This window comes from Athene noctua, chromosome 3, assembly GCF_965140245.1.
Source record: "Athene noctua chromosome 3, bAthNoc1.hap1.1, whole genome shotgun sequence".
In the NCBI taxonomy this organism is placed as follows: domain Eukaryota; kingdom Metazoa; phylum Chordata; class Aves; order Strigiformes; family Strigidae; genus Athene; species Athene noctua.
The window spans coordinates 65447148-65468951 of NC_134039.1; the positions used below are offsets into that span (position 1 = coordinate 65447148).

At 41.0% G+C, this 21804-nt stretch overlaps 1 protein-coding gene across 5 annotated transcripts in view; it reads left to right on the forward strand.

Annotated features, from left to right (window-relative positions):
• PLXNB2 (plexin B2) overlaps positions 1 to 21804 on the forward strand; it is a 263745-nt gene that overhangs the window by 112618 nt on the left and 129323 nt on the right. The window contains exon 1 of one of the 5 annotated variants that reach the window (XM_074903217.1): positions 1115 to 1421. The exons of the other annotated variants lie outside the window; for them this stretch is intronic. The gene's annotated coding sequence lies outside the window, so the exon portion shown is untranslated. Of the gene's footprint in view, positions 1 to 1114; positions 1422 to 21804 lie in introns of those variants that run through there. 5 annotated transcript variants of the gene reach the window in all.

Below are 21804 nucleotides of genomic sequence, written 5' to 3' on the forward strand. Positions count from 1 at the left end.
GAAATACCGCAGTGAACACAGCCAGCCCTCTGCGCGTGCTTCCCGTGACAAAAGCCACAAAGAAAAGCTTCCCGGGATGCTGCGCTGGACGTGATGTCAGCATGGTATGAATAACCCGGCTGGAGAGCCCTCCCCCCTTTCTGGGGAAACTTAACCCTATCCTAGCTGAACTAGGGCAGTCGAGGGAGGAGAAAAATTTGTTTCTTTCTCCCTGCTCCATTCCTCCCTCTTTCCTAACATCTATCTACATCCTGGATTTCAAGCTTTTTTGGGTTTGAGTGTTCCTGCTAGTCTGCTTTTCTTTAGTTTGCTTCTGTTTCATTTCAGATATAGGTTTTTTCCAAACATTTTCTTCCTTCCATGTCATGTAACAAAACTAACTGTTGTGGTATGATCTATGAAGGGACTTCCAAATTTCTGCTACTGTACAGCATCATCCCTATGCTCTTTTACCACGAAAGGCAGAAAAAAAAATAGTGAGCCAAAGGAAGGCTTGTAGCTGAGAGACCGGGGTCTGAATTTGCAAACTAATGACTAATTTCCCTAAGTACTTGCCTACTCCTAATTACATCTAGATGAGATTCTTGGATCGCTTGGGGCAGGCATATATTCTTTTAAGTGCTTTGCACGTCTACGTCATAAGAGAATAATTATGAATTATGTATAGCTAGTGAGATATACCTACCTAGGATTAAATTTGGCTTTTGTATTCTGGTTTTGGGGAGGCCACAACAGCTTGAATATCATAGTCAACCTGAGAATACTCCAGTTTTTCCTAGGAAAATCACCACATACTTTAACCTGCTTGCTCTTGTGGAAAAGCTTCAAGGTGTCTGAGGCTCTTGGCTCTGCACTGCTCTGAAAGCGTATGTATTTAACGCAAAGTAAATGCTGTGCATATCTCATCGGGGTCCTGTTAAAGTATTGAAGAATGAATGATGGTGGTACTTTAAAGAAAATCACCAACAGTCTTTCTGTTGGCAAGTTTTTGCTGAGCCTACTCCCGCCTTCCTTAATTGTTACTGTGTCTGTATTGTAAGAGGCAGTCCCTCCTGAGCACTCTCATTCCCTGAGCGAACACATTTCTCCACCCAAAACTTGTTGTGACACATCTGGTTTATATTGAGACTGCTGGGTTTCTGCTAAGCCTTCCAGCACAGAGGAGTCTTTGAGATATTTATTCTGCGTTCCAGCTCAGAGCTATTTGCTAGGGGAAGAGAAAGCAACGCTGTGTCTTTTCATTTAAAAAAAAAAAAAAAAAAAAGATTACCTTTTGGAATGCAGCTTGCATTTTGTACTAACCCACATGGAGGTGAAGGCTGTAAGGACAACAGAGCCAGGGCTCAGCCTCAAGGATGGAGTAACTAACTGTGTTGCTGTGGTCAGCACGGTATCTTAGTATTTCTCCTGCATCTTCCAAGGTAGTTTGTTTGCTGGTTAATGCTCACTGCTCTATTTTCTGGTTTTGGTTTGAGTTTGTTTTTTTGTTTTGCTGCAAGGTGTCCCTTTGGCTGTGATGGACTGTCTCTTACAGATTTCCTATAGTATCACTGGAATATACAGTTCATATGTAACTACTCATGAGAAATCTAATGCATCTTTGTCACTTGCAAGAGCATTCTTACTTTGCAAAATAATTTTCTGGAGTTAATGTGAGGTGATGTGGCCACTGGCACCACTGTTGGCTCTCCTCATGAAAAATGCATGTTTTAAGTGGTGAGATGAATTCTAGCTAGGTGTTTCCTTTCAGTTTCATTTATGTATTTTTTTCTTCAGAGTCACATTAAGTGCTATTGAAGATTTAAGATATTTATCCTTCTGTTAGAAACAAAAAATACCCATTAAAGCAGTTCCAGTGAGAACTGATATTATTATAGCATGTTTTGTTCTTAATTATTTGGTTGCAGACTGCAAACACTAATATACTTTCTGTTTAAATTTGTTACTAAGTTAACGTTCTCTTTAATATTTAGGAGTGCAATTCTTGGTAGCTTCTTACTTAACTAGAGCTAATTACCCTCTTGCCAAACACTTTCAGTCCTTTCTGTCCCACCTTTAGATGATATGTCAGCAAAAACCTAGTAGTAATAGATTTGAATTAAGCTTGCTGGAGGGGAGTGGAATGAGAAAGCAAAATTTTCATTTAATTTCATAGGGTTTTATTCAAGATTCATATTATGTGCAAAGTAATAAAATCACTAGCTTTTAATTAAATTAAACAATAGTTTGCCTAAATTGTAACTACACAATTTTAAATTAGCTATATGCATTAAACTTCCCTTTTAATTACAAATCAATCCAGAACGCTTCCTGTAACATGATGAACACTGACATAATTTTCTTCCTTAAACACCTACAGCTGATGCAAATGGACTGTTTCTTGATTTCTGGTGTGTGTGCTCTAGTTATGTTTAATTCATTGTATTCTTAGATTCCTGCTGTCTCTCAGCCCCTTATGACTCATTTGCACAGTATTTCAAAAAGTATATGATAGTCTCTCTCAAATGCAAGAAACAGCCCCTGCGAGGCGTGGTGATGTTCCAGCTAGGAAAACCTTTCATAGGTAGGGGCCTAAGCACCAAAATAAAGTGATCACATTAGACCTTCTTAATCGTAACTCTCCTCTAACTCCTCAGTGTATTTTCTTAATCAATATTAAATAGGTACCTATTCTCCTCACTTGTCCTTAGACCTCTTTATTCTTCACTGTTTGCCTGAATTTGGGCCTAGATAAGGTCCAGATGAAACATCTCACACTGCATTTGCCTTGCCTGTACTTACACTGCAGTTACTTTTTCACACGGATGAGTAAGCTTGTGAATGCAGAAAAAGGTAATCCTGCAAGTTCTTTTTGTCAGATATTCTGTTCCTTCTGTCTTGTAGTGCATAATTGTCCTTTCGGCACGGTCTGGTGGATGAGCCCAGCTCACTGGCTGGCCCGGCACGCAAAGCAAAGGTGCCAGACGCGATATAAAGCAGGGAGAAAAGCTGTGGCAGAAACACCTGCTCCTTGAAGGCCCACCAAATGAGCACCCAAAGACACCGGTCATTAATGAATGAGCTTGTTAAACCTCTTCCACCACTAAAGCTACCCTTCATGAGAGGTTTATAGCTCCTTTTTGAGAACATTGTTAAGCTAATCTAAGTAAACTCTGAGGAGTTGCATCTAAATGTCCTTGCTGAAAGTGGTGTGTATCTGCAGTGCTCTTTCTTTCAGAGAGAAAGCTTTGTTGTTCTTTGTCAAAGAAATTTCCATTAAAAAAAAAAGAGAGAGTGGAAGGAATAAGGGAAGATCTTTAATCTACTGGTGGTTGTTTATAGATATGAGAATAGTAGAGGGGATTTAAATCCTAGATCCTGGAGGAAGCACAACAAACAGGAGGGTAAGTTATTTCTTCTGCATGAGAGCAAGAACCTAAATCACTCTATGCTCTTTCAGAAGTCTGGAGATATCTTTTATTTTAATGAGAACCATATAGGCTTTTGTGTGTGCTCAAATGCGCAGAATAAATTGAAACTCGCTTTCTGTGTGCTGTCACACATCGCGCCTGGAATGTGGTTGTGCTTCTGGCCTGGTGAGATCAGGTTGGGGTTTTTTTTGTTCAAACATAAGGGTAATTCATTCTTCATCGTCAATTGAACTCGAGCATTTTCAAGCCAGCTGCCAATTGTGATATGTGCGCTACTGGCTTTGTGGTGTATTCTTTTGTCCCCGTGGTAAGAAACTGTGAGCACTAGTCTGGTGACCTTAACCTTTTTGGAGGTAAAAATGAGTCCCTTGTTTGTCCAGACTAAAGTTTTCACCGAAGTCTTCAATTTTTGTTTTTTCTTTCCTTCTTTTTCTGTTATCTGAGAGTAATGTCCTTCCTCTATGTGTATGAACTTTGTATAGCCTAGCAAAAGCAGGAAAATGCATTTATAGGTCTTGGTACCAGAGACCTAAAATTTTCTTGTTTCCTTTCACCAAGGAGAGGTCACCTTGTCATCCTATACAGTGGTGTGCTCATAGCAGCTTTCAGAGGGGAGTGTGAAAGGGAATGCATCTGTACCCAAGGCAAAAAAAAGTTGCTGTTAGAAGAAAACATACTTGTGGGTTTTGTTCAGTGCTGTACTCCTTTGGGATTTTTTTCCTCCCTTATAAATTATGTCAGTAAGGAGGAGACTGTGCATTATCATCAATGGGTAAATGTCGAGTCTACTCATTTTTAAGACCTTTAAAATGTCAAAAATTAGTATTTTGATATTTGGCTTAAATTTGTTGAGCATTGGCACTCCAAACTATCCCTAAGAGTGAATCACCTTTATAACCAGTGTTGCATATTTTAAGGATAACAAAATGATTTGTAATATTGTGAAATGTTTTTAGGGGTCTCATCTTCTGTCTTCTTTTCTGCACATTTGTGTGTGTTCATCCTGTTCAGAAATGCTTCTTTTTCAGCTTCAGGTTCTGTTAGAAAAGATGGCTTGTGTCTGTTGTGCTGAACTGCTGTACTGCAATTAAATACTTGCAAACTAGATGGTTTCTTTCACTGACAAAATATATTAAAAGAGAATCATGGAGAAGGAGCTGGTACACCCACTGTTACTTGGTTAGCTTTTTCTTCTTATGAAGTGGGCCAAAACAGTTATTTTCAATTTGGATAAATTTTGGATCATTTGGTATGAGGCATGTTCCTGAAATCTTAAAAGAAGAAAGGGGGGCGGCAGAACAGGGGCTTTTGGCTACTTCCCTCCATCCCTTTGTGGAATGCTGAAGTGACCCACTTCTGCGTGATACAGTTAGTTGAAAATCTCAGTAATTTATGTTTATGCTTGAGCAATGTGAAACAAATGAGTATTGGCCTGGAGTTGGGTCTCACAGGAGACATCTGCAATACCAGCCAGGATTGCTGATTATTTATGAAGTTAGAGGTGTTGTTGAAGGCTTCATTTAGAATAGTTTCTCTCACTGCCTTATATATTTAAAAAACAGAGGGGTTGGTGAGAATTACTTTTTTCTTGCATTTAAAGGGAGGGGCTAGTGTAATATTCCAGCGTTGTGGTTTAGTTGTTAGACCACTGGATATACCCAAAGAAAGACAGTATAAAACATAGGAAAGGTATTCACAGAGCAGTTTGTCATCGTGCCTACCAAAACATTTTGAAATATACATTTGAAATTTAGAATCTGATTTACTGTGCTCCGTTTGTAGCTACCAAATCTAGAAAAGTTATCAGTCTTTAAAATGTTAAGGGAGTAAAATTGGTATGTCCCAAGAAACTGAAGCTGGTGTTGTAGCACTAACAGTCTAAGCAGAATATGGAGCTTTTTACATGACTATCCAAGATTTTTGTTGGTTTGGGATTTTATAACTCTTTAATCCTTCTTCCATGATACTCCATTATAGACTTTGGGGTGGCTTTTTTTCTGGAAATTGGACCTTCTTGTACTTTTCAAGTGTTTTTCTTTTTTCTTTTCCTCTGATATATTGCCTTGGTCATGAGAATGGAATAGATATTCTTGTTAGTCTAGCATGGAAAGTTGACATCTGTTGGGCTTTAAAGCAGATTTCCAAGTAAACTGTAGAAAATCTGTAATCCTAGTGAGAAGATAAACTTGACATGATCACTGCTTTTAATAAAATACTTTTTCTGATTTGTTGGATGACAATTGAGTGGAACATGACCAAAAAAAAAGGCGGGCTAAGGGAAATGTAATGGCTACATTAACAGAACAGGTGAGCATAGCCAGCTTCGTTATTCTGATATGAACAGGTCTTGCAAATCCATAGTGTAAAACCCTGATCTGTGAGTGGTACTGAAGACTAGAATCAAATATGGAGAGAGTTTTCTTTCTTCCACATCACCAGTGTTTAGAAGGAATAGTAACCCAAATACCTCCAGGAATCTAGATGAAGAGCTGGATGAGGAAACCACTGAGAGATAAAAGTGCAGAGAATATGGAAAATACGTGTCATTCTGAGAGGAAGAACACTCTTGGCTGCTCTGTAGCCAGTGTGGTGCTTGTGCACCTGGTGTGTGGACTTCCCTCCACAACTGACAGAGAAGTGAGTGTATAGGCTTTTCTGGGATCTAGTAATAAAGGTGGGGATTGTAAACTTCCTTTCCTTCCTGTCCTCCTAAAATTGTGGGCTCTTTACTCAGTTTGGGGTGTAGTAAAAGGAGATGTTATTCAAGTGGAGCGGCAATAATTGGGTAAGAAGGGAAGGAAAGATATTCCTGAGGGTTTTCATGCAAGGATGCCGCTAGCTCTTGACATTTGCCCAAGTCAATCATATGTATTTCTATGTAGTGGAAAATCTGCTTTAAAGGGAGAAGTTGGGATTTCCAAATCCTAGGTGTACTTTGAGATCTGCCACAGCAAAATACTGAAAATTAACTGGTATTAAAGATAGACTTGCAAGTCTTGGTTTTCATCTTCTTTCACCTCACCTGGAAGTGAGAAGCAGCTCCTTCTGACTACCCAACACCCTCTGAACAAGACTGATTTCACTCTAGTGTTTACACAGCATTTCCCATACACAAATGTGGACCACTCCCTGTGAAATGACAGTCACCAGACACTGATGAAGACTGCCAGTAGGATTGTAAACTTCCCACCTCAGATTTCTCCTTTTATTTGCAGTTTCTTTTTAAAATGTTTCCTTCTTAGGAACTTTATGGAAGTGTCTGAATGCATCAGTAGTGACTTTCATTTCACCTCCTCAAGTCTCTTCTTATAGCAACATCTGGGAAATTCGTTTAATTTACTTTAATGTGAAATTACTTTCAATGTGTCAGACATCAGCTTTTTACTTTAACTGTTTGACTCCCAAGTGAAGCACACATCATCAGCTGATATTATTTCAAGAGTTAAAGTTCGTGTAAGTAATATTCTAAATCTCAGTCAAATCCAAATATTTTGGTGACCATGATTTAATAGTTCCTCTGATCACTTTATGATAGAGAGGTAATTAGATAATGTATAACGGTTGATTTTTACAGCAACATTTGTTTCTCAGTCAAAAAGCACTGTTGTAATAAAACTCAGGAAAAAGGAACCAGGCAGATAAGTTTAGTTTGCTTTGCATCTTCTACTGACAGGTTCTTAGTGCTTTGGAATGGGTCATAGGAGAGGTAACAGCAGAATGTGACCTGTAATTTCTGAACATTTTGGGTGCAGGCAATGCAAAGACTCATATGAAGTCCTCCCAGGAAACTTATCTGTCTTAATATGTATGCAATTCAGTCTTCTGGTTCCTCTATTATTCCAACGGTTTTTCCCTATTATGCACATCACCATGATACATGAGTATCTACTGCATAATCTTTTCTCTACCTGTCCTGAAAGTGTGCATGCATAGAGTGGAAATTAATTTAGCATTAAATGCAAACAGTAAATAAGAATAAATGTTTGAGCTTACCTAAGCAGTGGAAGGTATATACAAAATAAAGTAGTATTGTCACCCTAACTGTATGCAGCAATGAGTAGTACCCTAACAGCCAAATAACAAGTCTTGTGCATTACTCTTCACCAGCCAGCTGTAGTCTCTGTTTACACCCTGAGATTCTTTCCACAGGGCTTGGCCATTGCCAGTTAGCAGCTGTGAGAGGGAGGGATTGGGAGATGATGAGACATGGCTTTTTCCTCCCTGGTTTTCCTCCCATACCCATCTCCCCCACCCATATGAAGGGATGCAGAGCAAGGTGCTGAAGTGAAGCAGCCACATCTAGAAGGATCTGTGACTCCCAGGAAGGCAGGAGACAGATGGGATTATACTGTTATGTGGTCACACATCCAAGGATGTCAGTAAAAAAGTAGAGGATTCAAATGCCCTAATTTTCACTGTATTGCTATATTTCAATTATGTGTATGACAGACTGAAATCCCTTATGAACAGCTCTAAACCCCATCCACAGGCTCCTGAAATAGCACTGACTCCTGTCCAAGAGCTTTACATGGTGTCATGATACTTGTTTTCTTGATAATGATATCAGCAATATCAATATCCGTAGTCTTCACCCTTTCAAGGGGTGCTGTTTCCAGGTTTTGACCTTCTCTAACAGCTCAGCCAGTGTATTGGGTTCTCCATCTGAAGAACCTCTCCTCTCTCCCTTCCAAACAAGAGCAGTAATAAGCCTCTTCCCCAAACAGTGGATTAAAGACACTTAAACCTTTACTGGCCTATCAAAACAGTAGGGAATTTAGATGAAGATTATCAATTTACATAAAACAGTGCTGTATTTATTAATATATATATGTGTGTGTGTATAAGTAAGTGAGCCAATGCAATACATGAGAAGTGAATGGGAAGGTGCCTCATGGCAAGGGTGTTGGTGATTGCTGAATCTGTGCAGTGAAACGGGAGTGTTTTGAACATGCCAGGAATTTAGAAAGTCCATATCCACTCAGGAGCATTAGTTGCATCATTCTGTTTAGATGACTTGTTTCATTCAGTGTTAATTATTGAATTCACTTTTGAAAAGAGTCTGTTCGTCTGCTGCTACTCAAAGTCTCAGGGAGGCTGAATAAGTACAAAACAGCCATTTCAAGGAGTGATACTGAGGTGAAGGAAATTTTTTTACCTTTTAGCTCCTTTATGGTAAGTAGCACTTACCCTTGAAGCAGGTGGACTGGAAGGTGCCACCAGTAAACTGATGAGTTCTTCAAGGAAGGAAGTGATGAATGGAAGATACGGTTATTACCTCATAATCATTTAAAAATCTCTTTCTTCCAATTATGCTATGTGCAACAAGTGTTGTAAGCATCCACTGAAGATAAAATTTTATAAGATGCAGGGATTTACTGATTAATTATATTTTTCTCCCCTCCATGGAATCAGTGGTGAGGATTAACTTTCACTTACTCAGCTGTCATTTTTCACCAATACTGTCACCCCCATTCTCCATCCAAATGTGCTGCTGAAATGTGGCAGGTGGTTTTGCCAGTAATTGCATGCTACTTCATTCCATTTTAAATGAAAGTATAGAGTACGGTGGCCTTCCTCTCTCATCACTGGCATACTTCACAGCCGTGTGGTATTGACAGAGAAAAGGCAGAAGAGTGGGCTCCCCTTCAAATTGCAAAGATGTGTTATCCTGCAGTATGTTCCCTTACAAGCCAGTAATTTCTGGGCAATGAGCTTCTGACTCTAGTATTTTTTTTCATGACAATTTAAAAATTTACAATTTTTAAAATGTTCATAAATATGTTTTTTGAATGGTAAAAGAAACTGAACATGATTTTGAGTATCTAAAATTAGCAGTGGCTATTCTGTGGATTGTAGGCAAGTTTCTATTACAGTATAAATATGCTTGGTCTCGTTCTGAGGCAGGTAACCATGCTCTGGTAGAAGGTGGCTTTTCTTTGGCCCCAGCTGTACTAAATGCTATTATAATTAGCAGGATGGTTAACTTAATCAGAGCACTTGGCTTGGGAGAGAGGTGTTACAGAGTGCACCATAATTAGCATTTTTATTCCTTTGATCCTGAGTGCGCTCTTTATTGACAGAAGTATCAGGAGCTGGTTTGTTTCTTCTCTTAACACTTCAGGAGGCGGAAATGTATGTGGCTGGTGAGATTATGAATCTATTAATGAGGTTTGGGTTTTTTTAAATACAACCATCCCAAGGGAAGTAGAAGGGAAAATTATCTGCATGTGTAGAAGAAATGGTACCAGGCCTCAGTCTTCAGTGCGGCAGCATCTGGGCATGGTATGTGGCCAGGAAACACCTCCTGCAGCAGCTGCAGCCTTTTGTAGTTGCATGGACACTGTTAACAGCATCCTAACCATTTCCAGCATGCTGCTGTGGACAAACATGGCTATTGTTTGGGTCTGTAGAAAAGGTGCCATTTACTTAAAGTGAGGAAGGGGAACACTGAAAGGGTGATCTGTTTGGCAAAAAAACCCCAAAGGTTTGGATAATACTATAGGAGCTGAAGCTTTACAGACATGCCAGCTTCAGCCACTGAAACACAAGTGTCCCATCCTATGTGCCCAATGTAAGCAGGTGACGAAAGCACGCAGCGGGGCAGATGACTGTTCAGTTCATGAAAAAAATGTAACATTTATGCTATCAGACGAAATGCTGAAGGCTTCCAAACTTGCATCTGGCTTCCCTACCCTGATTGCAGGGGAGGAGAGTCGAGATGCCTGGGAGGCTCTTCTCATTACACACCACTGAGCAGAGCGGTTGCTCGCACTGCCAACAAACTCAGGATGTTACAGATCAGGGACTTCTGGTAGATGAAGCCGCTGTCTGCCTTCCTGGGATAGCCTTTGTTAGGCTTGATAAACATGCTGTCCTCTTTGCCCACATTGCAGTGGGATGCCTGTAATGCTTTATATCTCTAGTGCATCCACAGAGTTGGATATAATTTGTCTCAGTTGGTTTTGAGCATTTGTGCATCAATCTGGAGCAAGTGTTTTATTCACTTGTTTTTATTGACTTCGGGATGACGTGAGCTCAGGTATTGGTAGACACATCTTCCATATTCAACTTCCATATGGCTGCTGTAGTTTTTCCTTTTGGTTTTAAGAAGTTATAGCGATGTTTATAATGGAAAAACTGGGGGAAAAGTAGTTCAGGTTCCCCCCTTGTAAGAGCTGTTTGCAGGTTTTCACTCTTCTTTGATGTGTATATGTCTCTTTCCAGTCCTTTACGAAGAGGAGAAGAGGAAGAGCTATCCCGTGTCTGTGTTCTTGCAGTTCATTTGTATCTGCTTTGCCAGCAGAAAAATTGTATGCTAATAGAGGCTGCAGAGAATGCAGCCATCATTAAGGGACTTCTTATGTTATCCTTGACTTCACTAGATTACTTTTATCCACTCAAGATGGATAAGTAATTTTAAAAACATTTATGTAACTAGGTTTTAGGTCAATAGCAGGTTAAATGGTTTATTTAAGTAATCTTTCCTGGCAGAAAGTATGTGGAAAGACCCTCTCTCAGTACTTTTACAAGATTATTTTCATATCAGCATTAAAGCAGCAAGCAGTCTCCTTGACAGTAGACTTGGAAGATACCCATTATTTGAGAGACATGATAAAAACAGTATAATCTTTTCCAATACCCATACAAAGCCAGCAATTGTCTGTTTCTGCCATTCCAGTTATTTATGTAATTATACTTAATGCCACACAGATTGCAGAAGAAAAAGAAATTGTTGCTGCTGTTTCTGATTAATATTTTTCCATCCTGAGATCATAAGAACAGTAAATGCCTCATGGTGGTAGAGAGAAGAAAGGACTATGGATTTGAAAATAATTCAGCAGAAGAGCTGAACCAGAGGGGAGCACGTGCCTTCTTTGAGTCTGTCTCCTGTCCACAAAAAGGCTTCATTCCTAAAGCTCATGGACTGCTAGGAAATGCTGCCATCACATAATATCACTCCTGAGCTGTTACTACCTTTATTAAACTGTGTGGTAATTTTGCAGTGGATTTGAAAGGTATAGGATTTAACTAGTTTAAACCTGGATATATCCAGGCTCTCCTGCTTTGCCCAGTTCTTCTGTGCACACTCATGGTGGAACTGTTTACCTGTTCAGTGGCCAACAAGTGTTTAAATGCCAAGATACCTCCTGTACTGTCCTGCTTAGCATAACTGGGTTGGCCAGGGTCTAGGAGGTCTAGCTGGTAAGCCCCTGCCCTCCATCTAATCCCACATACTGGAATGATCCAAGGTTGCTTGGAAATGTCCCTGGAAAGTACACAGTGCTTTCAGGCTCCTGGATTAGGAGAACTACTTGAAAGTTTACAGATGTCTTCTTGTCTTCAAATTCACTGTGTTCACTTGTGCTCAGTCTCAGGTATTTGGGTTGCTTCTTCACAGTGTCTAAAGAGAAGGAAACTGGACATCTATAACTTCTACAGCAGAAGGCTCAGGTTAGAAGTTCAGACTGGGTTCAGCAAAGCTGGTGTATTCATTTAAAGCAGATACAGGAAAAATTGGATTTTTTAGGCCTACTCAAGAAATATATGCTCATGAGTTTTATAATGTTATGATCATCTAGGTTGCTCAGCTATAGTATTATACACTTGTACAAATTCACCACTTCACTCAGCCTACAAGTTCTGCTTGAGCTAGATAATATCATTTTAAAAAGACATCCAATCTCAATTTTTTTTGAAGACTTCAGGTGACGGCAGATTTACTGTGAGCAAATGTAAAAGGTTCCAGTGACTTAATTACATTGATTTCTAACACTTTCCCCTTATTTTTAGCCTGAATTTTGCCTCAGAAGTTCCATTTTTCAGCTCTGTATCTTGTTATGCCCTTTATTAAATGTCTCTCACTAATCTAAGTATTTATTGACTGTGATCAAGCCATTCTGAACTTTTTCTTTGTGAAAATAAATCGGCTGAATTACTTCTGGCTCTTGCTTTAAGGCATTTTTTCCTAACTTTGAATCCTTCTTGCAGCTCCATCCTGAATCCTTTCCAATTTGTCAACATCTTTTGTGCAGTATGGATGCCAGACATGGCCATGTATGCTTGTAATCATTTCAGTAATGCTGTATGAAGTGCCAGAACCAGTCCCAGGCATCTCAGCAATGTAAGAGAAACTGAATTTTTGCCGCCCCAGGGCTGAGGGTGGAATGAGTTCACACTAAGATCTGGGCTTGCGACCCCAGCTGTGGAAAAGAGAAGGAAGAGAGAGGGTGTGGCTGGGGCTGGGAGGAGCTGGTTTCCACATCTCCTCCCATCGCCACTTTTGGCAGCAGTAACAGGAGGAAGCTCGGCTCCTGCATAGGCAAAGCAGGCAGCAGGCCCACGATGACCACTTAGCATTATTTTGCTTATTGTCCCGTTGCCCTGGATAACCTCAACTTCGTCTGTTCCTAATAATGCTCCGTGAAGTGCTACAGTATTTTCTGCTTTGTGTCTTCCTCTAGCTCAGGTATTGAAAGATCTCATTAATCGCCTTAGCCACTGCCTTACAGCCAGAGTTTTAGTTGTAGCTCACCATGGCTCTGAAGTCTTCAGGTCGCTGATTTCCAGATTAGTTCACCACCTTACAAGTTTAACCTGTATTTGAAGAAGCATGACCTTGCATTCTGTGACTGCTCTAAGTAATGTAATTCAAAACCCCGCTTAGAGTGTATTTTTCCAGCTCACTCCGAACTGACTTGCCCTTAGTCTGGCTGCTATACCACTAGTCATATCACCTTCACCTTGACTGCCACAATGCTATTTTCTTCCATGTCACTTAAGACTATAGGTTAGAGAAGGACCGAGATCTCTCAATACACAAGTCAGCCAGGAGTTTCATTTGGCTCTGGGAGTCCTATCTTTCTGAAGTGCCTCCTGTTTAACTGCAACACCTCTGTTTTGTGGGATGCACGCCTCCACTTTACACTCCTCTCTTGAGTGGAAAAACTAAAGAGGCAAATCATCTTTCGTCTTATGGTTCTTGTGTTGTGTGTGGGGTTCCTACTACTGCAATGCAGTTGAAGATACTGCAGAGGGATATTTAAATTCGAGCCAAAAAAAAAAAAAACCCCTACCTAATTAAACTGAGGAGAAAATTATGAATGCATTTCTATTTTTAGGATTTGTAAAACTTGCCTTAACAGAACCTTTGGGCTTAAATCAGTAGACATTCCGTTTTTTAATTGGAGCATTTTGCTGCATATGATAGTTTAAAATAAAGAGTGAGTTAATTAGGCATTTGTTTATTCAAAAAGTAAAACATTCAGGGAGGTCAGTGTGCACTTTTGGATATGATATTGTCTGCATAGATAAAGGCGCTGGGGAAGGGAGGCACCTGAGCAACAGACAAATGACACTGTTGGGCATCTTATTTAGCTATGCTTTCTGGGTGCTATCCTTAAGCAACCAGGGCAAGACAAAGGATATTGCAAAACATACCAAAAATGAATTCAAAATAATAATCTGTCACCCTGCAAGCTGTACATTCATATGTGTGTCAGGACTCACAGAATCTCTCGAGTTTTGCTTTGCTTATACCCCCTCCCACAGATGAGCTGCAAGGTGGTTGTAGTTGTGCTTTTTGTTGCTACCCACATTATGCATGCACTAAAATAAATATGGGACTTGCTGCCCAGGGAGTAATGTCATCTAGCTGAGGTTTTTTGTGGCAGCCAGCAAAAATAACAAGGGAAAATGGAAAGTCGTGGAAGGATCTGTGGCAACCAGTGCTGGATGGGCAGCATCCTGCCAGCCGGCAGGAACACAGCTCCCAGGGGCAGTGCTGGCGGTTCGGGTCTGTTGCCAAGTCCAGGTGATTTTGATTCCAGAAAGCTAGTGCTTTTCTCAGTATGCCAGATATCAAAGGAGTTAGATCTGCATATTGCTGCTGGTGGTTACCATGCTAGAGTCTGTTTAAGGGAAGAGGAAAGGAGTATTCAGATTTGCAAGACTCATGTGTTTTCAAGTCACTGATGCACAGCAACCACTGCTCTTAACTGCTGCTTAGTCATACCACCCTAAAAACTGCTAAAGCAGTTTAAAAATTTCTAATATCAGCAGATTGGGCTTCTGTTTTCTATGTGAGAGCATCTGCTTAGAAAAACTGAATTGTACTTTTTTCAGAAAGTGAGTGACTGGGCACAATGCAGTGTTTTGTTCCTGTCCTGGGTGTTATCTTGAGCCATGAGAGCATGGCTTTTGCTTAGTGTTTCATCTGCTGCATGACCTTCCTCTCGAATGCCAGAGCCATCAGAGAACCATTATTGCCTCCCATACATGCTGACAATCTTAATTACCACATCAGCTCAGAATAAATATACAGCTAATCAAATATGACGATGAGAGGTAGAGTGACAGGCAGACTAGCAGGATTGTGGTAAAAATGTCTGCTGGCTAAAGCTTTCTCAGTGCATTGCTTGGAACCAAGCAAAGTCCAGCTCTTCCAAACACTCTATGGCCATTTAGGTCAGGTTCAGCCCTGTTATGTTTGGGAAGCATCTCCATCGATCTGAATGACATTTTTTCCCTGAGCGATTTGCTGGAGATTGAATTATCCTTTCGGTTGGGTTGGGGGATGGGGGGAAATTCTCCCATTGTTTTCCTCCATAACAAGTCTTTAAAGCATGCTTCTGACCATTGCAGCAATGAAAAGTGATGTTGTCTGTCTTCAACAAGCACAAGTATACATTTGAATTCGATAACTGCAGAATGCTTATTAAGGTTGGTGATTACAGTTAGCTCAAGGATACAACATGTTACTAAACACTGAATGTTAGCATTAAGGTAGTGAATATCTGGATCATGGCATTGTAGACTTGAGACAAGAGTGCTTTTTTTTTGATCTAGGCTAAATATCCTACTTCCAAGTGTTACTAACTTCCACATTTTCTTAAAAATGGCTATGTTCTACTTTTGCTATAATGCCTGTTGTGCTAAAGTAGCTTACGTCTCTCTCCTCAGAGAACGCTGTGCCCCTGCTGTGTTTCTAGTCTTTCTAAAACGTAATTAGAACGTGTTGACTTTATCCTTGAAGCGGCAACATAGAAACAGTGATATCACATCAAGAGTCACTTTGTACCATTGTCCTTGATGGTGGTATTTGAAATCCAGGCAGGGAGATCTTGATGGTCCAATACAGAGGGCAAAGTGGAATGGATATCTTGAGCCTGGCGCTCTAATCTTTTAAGTAAAATTGCTGAGGTGATTTCATAGAGACTATGGTACAACAGCACAGGCTTCCCTGGTTTGAGGGAGGTTCCTTGTTATGGTAGAAGACCAGTTAATTTTCCTTTCTCCATTTTTTTTTTTCCGCATTTTCATAGCTGTCCTTGTTAGTGTTATATTATATTTTGAAAATAGACAATCATCTCTTTCTCCCCCATTTCATTTTTTTGTTGTTTTTATTTTGAAGTACTCGATAATTTTTGAGATACCAGCACAATGACCTTTCCCTTCCTGACAACTCTGCCAGGAGGAAATCAAATTAAATGTTTTGTTATTAGCCCTGGGCCATTCAGACAATCAAGGAGTGATTTTTTTGTTTAATAATTCCAAGTTCAAGAGTGAAATATTGGAAAATTATTAAAATTACTCATGTTTAAAAAATGAGATAATTTTTAAGTGCAAATTGATGTGATAATGCTGAAACTTAGTGGTATAATTTATTCTGAAATATGTGAAAAATAAATTTTAAGTATATATTTTTGAAAAGTTCAAACTTATGTGGCAGTTCTTGCAAACTTGAAATACATGGGTTTTGTGGCATGCTCTTATAAAAAAATTAAATATTATGTTGGCTAAACAGTAATAAATGAGCCAGTGTGTACCATGATAAGGAGCACATTTGGGACATAACCATTAGACAAGGGTAATTTAGTTTTAGCATTATCAGTTAGAAATACTGCAGTTGAGTGGAATATTTTATTACACAAAAACATCTGTAACCAATATATCCCTTGGGAAGCTTATGTGACCTGTGATTTGTTTGGAAAAAAATGTTTGGGTTTTACAAGACTGTTCAAAAGCAAGTATGCACATCAGGCCATGTCCCAATGAATCTGGAAAGGGCTCCCTCCTCGTTGTGTACCTCCTGGAAATTTCTGGGAGCTGTAGCAATGTTTCTGTGTTTCAGGCTGTAGTTTTCAAGCTCACTCTGTAACCTGTGGCACTGAAAAAGATCTGGGAAATGTGTACAACCATGCACGCTACCTTTATCTGCACCACGTGTCATTTACACACAATTATCCTTGCCATGAGGTATTCCAAAACTACTGCAATCATAGTAAGTTTCGGATCAAAAAGCACGATGCAGACATCTGAAAGTATATTTATGTTCTATTGAAGTGTGCCAGTGATAAAGGACAAATAGCATCCAGAATATGTCATCCCAGCTAAAATTTGCAAAGCAATCGCCTATGCTCAGGCCTTCATAGTGCTTTGGCAGGAAGACAAAGTACCCAGCTGCAGAGGACAGTCAGTCAAGGCCTGGGAACTTGGGGAGCTAGGAAGATGGGCGGATAGACAGCCTGAACTTGACAGCCCATTAGGTACCTGACCTTCTGCTTAAATGACTATTGAATTCTTGAAGATGTGGATTAATGCTTTCTTTTGTTCTGTGAGTTCAGAGGTGAGATCGGCAGATAGGCGTGCCAATTAGAGACAGCTTTGCCATGGGGTGCTGCTGTGTGTCCGACAGTGCAAGGCTGTATCATGAGCAGTGTCTTAGCACGCTATTTCTACAGAGAGGAAATACTGAGAAAAACTACAACTTCTATACAGAGGGGGAAACCCTGTCACATTCACCCAGGATCTCGTTGCACTGTAACAGTAATTAGAGGCAAAACTACTTGTTTCCAGTTACTTGGATACTGCCTACATCCAGCAATCAAAATTGGCCAGTTTATGACCATAGGCTATACAAGCATGTTCCAGACCATAATATGCCAAGCGCTTTTTCAGCATAGGCTACAAAAGTAATGGGTTTCACGCCAGTAAGACCACGGCATTGCCTTTCTGGCATCTCTTTCAGTTCACACTTCCTACACACAGTTCTGCAGTGACTGAGGCCCAAACACAGCAGAGTAGAAGGCATTTCTCAGTGCAAAGAGTGTTTTGCCCCTAGAGTGAGCTACTGCTGCTTTTTAAATGTCTGCCTTGTTTAAGGAATATTTAAGCCACAGTGTTGCCCATTAAAGGGCATTATTCAGTGCAAAGGGAGAGGAAACCTTTATGGGCATATGAAGCAGATGTGGGTGCTTTTTTGTCTGTGGTGATAACACTGTGCCTGGGATAGGGCCGACTGTGAAACCAGGTATAATTTATACTAAAACTTCCATCTGTTCAAAAGATATGAGAAGTATGTTCTAATGGGGTGGTGGCAGTGCATGTTGGTGGAAGGCATAGAATGGGAAGACCGCAAAAGTCTGCTGCAGCCCAGCAAGCAGAGGTTCTATAAGGAAGGCAAGTCATTCCCAGGATGGAAAATCCTTCACTTCGGGTACCCTAAGAGGTGCTTCCCACCCTGCAAAGTGTATTCCTGTGAAACAATGATGTTCCCTTTATGTAAGGAGAGAAATGAGTGTGAAGATCCAGGGAGTGAAACCATGTGCATTTCAGGATTTTCTCTCTTGTTGGCAAAGAGATCAGGATTTTATCCCAGCCCTGCAAATGGCATGTCTGGCAAGACTCTGTATTTCACATTCTCAGTGAAACAAATGAAGCTAGCCTGGAAGGCTGGACCTGTATAAATGTGATTTCCCATTTTTAAACGGTGTGAAAGATAAGCGTGTTCTCAGCCACTGGTGAGTGCTCTCGGGAACCAGCCACCCTACCTTGCTGTCATACTCAGCAGGGTGGGTACATCAGAGCGGGATGGGTCTGACTGCTCATGCCATGTGTGAACTGGAGCCCTCTTTCTCTAAGGCTGTCCACACTGTGGCCTGTGGCATGGGGCAGATACTCCCAGGTTAGCAGCATCAAACCACTTCTGTAAGCTGCATAACTGCTTTAGTATTAGACAAGGTGCAGGGGTGATTAGCCATAAAACAATACTAGGCAAATGGTAGTCTTCTTCTGGGAGTCTGTGCAGAGTCACAGTTGCCCTCAGAACTGAAGATGAGTTTCATAGCTGTACTTTATCCATGTTGCATCGTTTATCATAGAGGAAGTTGCATAATTTACAATTTGTGACCAGAAAGGGCTTAGATTCTGAGATCAATGCACAGACAATGTCTAGAAATGGGACAGCTTGTTTTGTCTAGTTTTTTGAGTTCGCTGATGTCAGGAGGTAGAAAGTTCAAGTCTCATGTTACTGGCTGCACTCTGCATTCAGCAGACAGGACATAAGCTTATGGGGAAAAGCACCCCAAAAATTGCAGCAAGAGTAATGTAATGGGGGAAGGAGAAGGTATGTTGTGTATTGAGGGATGCAGGTGAGCCTCACATTTAAAGCAGAAGTGCATTGCAAAGTCGGTGTTTTCACAATGTGAAAATATCCCTGTTGTTGCCTCACCCAGAGGAGTGGGTAACAGAGCAGGCAGGAAGCTCTTTGATAAAACGCCTACCTCATTTCTTAACTTCTCTACTGTAATTCAACACTTAAAAGCCAATGGATGCTCTCCGACCACAGGTACTTTTTTAATCTCTGGTGTTTCTTTGGAGAGCTATCGGAGTCCTTTTGAAAGTAAAAACAAACATGTACAAATCCAACTTTTTCTTTGAAATGATGTAAAGGTTTAGCTGGAGAGAAGTGGTTAAGTAGGATGAAAGCAGAGTAGCATCAAACTAGCGACATGACAATGACTGTTTGCTTGTGTTTTACCCCACTGATTCCCACCCACTCCCAACAAAAATAATTGAGTTAAGGAATGTTCTGAATTAACATATGCTGAGTTTTTTGGTTGTGCAGCAGTGAATGATTTATGCTGTTTTTCCATTGACATCACCGTATGTCACTGGAGCACTGTTTAACAAGAAGTATGTAATTCTGGTAATCCCCAGGAAATCTGCACATTGTTTACCAAACCCCACTGTTTTTTAAAGAAGAAACGTGCTTTGCCAAAGGACCTGTAGCATGTCAGACTAGAAAAATGCTTCTGTCGGTGGCTGAGAGGAAAAGATGTCTGCATGGATATAAAAGCACATGTCTTCATGGTAAGCGTGTGGAGGTAGTTGACCAAGCTGTGGTGTTTTGCTTCCAGAAAAGGGAGGGTAGTCAAGCCAGCTGCTTTCATGAATCTTACTTGCCAGTTTGAAGACGGAATTTTCAGAGAAGCACCTCACTTCTTACAACTGATGACAGATCTTGCTGCTTACCTACGGCAAACATGCCTAGTCATAGAGTGGTTTGGTTTGGAAGGGACCTTAAAGATCATCCAGTTCCATCCCCCCTGCCATGGGCAGGGACACCTTCCACTGGACTAGGTTGCTCAAAGCCCCATCCAGCCTGGCCTTGAACACTGCCAGGGAGGGGGCAGCCACAGCTTCTCTGGGCAACCTGTGCCAGTGACTCACCACCCTCACAGTGAAAAACTTCTTCCTTACACCTAATCTAAATCTACTCTCTTTCAGTTTAGAGACATCATACCTCATCTTATCACTACATGCCCTTGTAAAAGTCCCCCTCCAGCTTTCCAGTACGCCCTCTTCAGGTAATGAAAGGCTGCTATAAGGTCTTCCAGAGCCTTTTCTCCTCCAGGCTGAACAACTCCCAACTCTCTCAGCCTGTTCTCACAGGGGATGTGCTCCGGCCCCTGATCATCTTCATGGCCTCCTCTGGACCCACTCAAGCCATGTCCATGTCCTTATTCCGGGGGCCCCAGAGCTGAACACACTACTCCAGGTGAGGTCTCATGACAGCAGAGTAGAAGGAGACAATCACCTCCCTTCACGTGCTGGTCACACTTCTTTTGATGCAGCCCAGGATACAGTTGGCTTTCTGGGATGCAAATGCCAGAAAGAGGCAGCTCTGGTTTTCTTTTCTTTCCTCTGTTGTTTCATCCAGATGGACAAAACTGTGGGGTCTTGTTTGTTCTGAACCTAATATTGCAGGGGGTTTTTTTGCCCTGCACACTTTCCGCTTAAACAGTTTAGTGACTATAAATGTGTAATGATCTCTGTTAGCTCTGCGATCCACTCGTATTAATGACTTTTCTTTTGTGCTACTTGGCGCATGAGGTGAAACAAATGAAGAGCTGTATTAATTATTCATCAGCTGATGAATTTCTTTCGCTGGAAGTATGTTTCGGGTTTGTAGACCTCTTTGCATAAACTAATTGATTTTAATCATAATATTCCAAGTGGTTTTAATTAATAATTTAAATATAATTGTTTTGGGAAGTTCTTTAGCCTTATTCTGGGCAGCTGGTGCTTGAAAACAGAATTTGGCAATGATTTAGCTTCAAAAATATGGAGTTAGTTTTCTGCAGCTGTTATCAAATAAAATTACTAACTCAAAGGTGCAGGATTTTCTTTGGATGAAAGATTAATCAAGTCCAAATCCAATTGTGTTCTAATCTAATCGTGTCTTAAATTAAACAGGAAAAAAACCATGGAGTAGGGACAGGGAGTTTCCTAAGCTTTTCACACCTCAGTGTGTCTGAGGAGGGGATAGAAGGAGGAGGGAGAAGTTAGTGCCAAAGTAATCACATCTTTATCTCAAGAACTATTTTCAGCAAGGTATGTTGATCTTATTTTCCATCCTCCCACGGTTTGAATAGGAATTTTGGGAAAAGTTTATTTTTCCTTTGCTGGGTATAGATCTAATAAGAGTTTTCAGTACCAGGGGACTAATGACCTTTCAGGCAGGCTAGTGGTTTGACTCAACCACAGAAGAAATTAAGGTATTTTGGTTCAGATAGGAAGCTGATGTACCATGAATTGTCAGAAAAATCTCTCTGCTTCCTGTGCTAGTGTTGCAGCCTTTAACTGCTGTATGTAGAGGGAAATGCTGCTTGTCAAATACAGTTTTCCCATGGATGAGAGAGGTTTTTAGCATTGCAGCGTTACAGACAAGTGGGCTTGCTGTGCCAGAGCTTTATAACCCAGGGAGCAGGGCATGGGATGGAAACAGGGCGAGAGCAAACACTCCTCCAGATGGGAGCAACATCCCCTCCACAGAGGTCCTATACTGGCTTGCCCAGGTCACTGGTAGCACAGGCAGCTGCCCACACCAGCCGCAGGGAGTTGGTGGCTCTCTGTCCATCTCTTGCCACACGTCTCCATCCTTTAAAACCCCTGCTGCCCTCCCAGTGAGCAGGGCCCGTCCAGCCGGCAGCACACATGGCATGCTGCAGCAAGGCTGAGGATGAGGCCAAGGCGCCTGCGCTGTGGCCACCTCCCCCAGACAAGGCACAGGGCGCTTCCCAGACTTTTGTGGGGCCAGTTTTGGCGGCTTTAA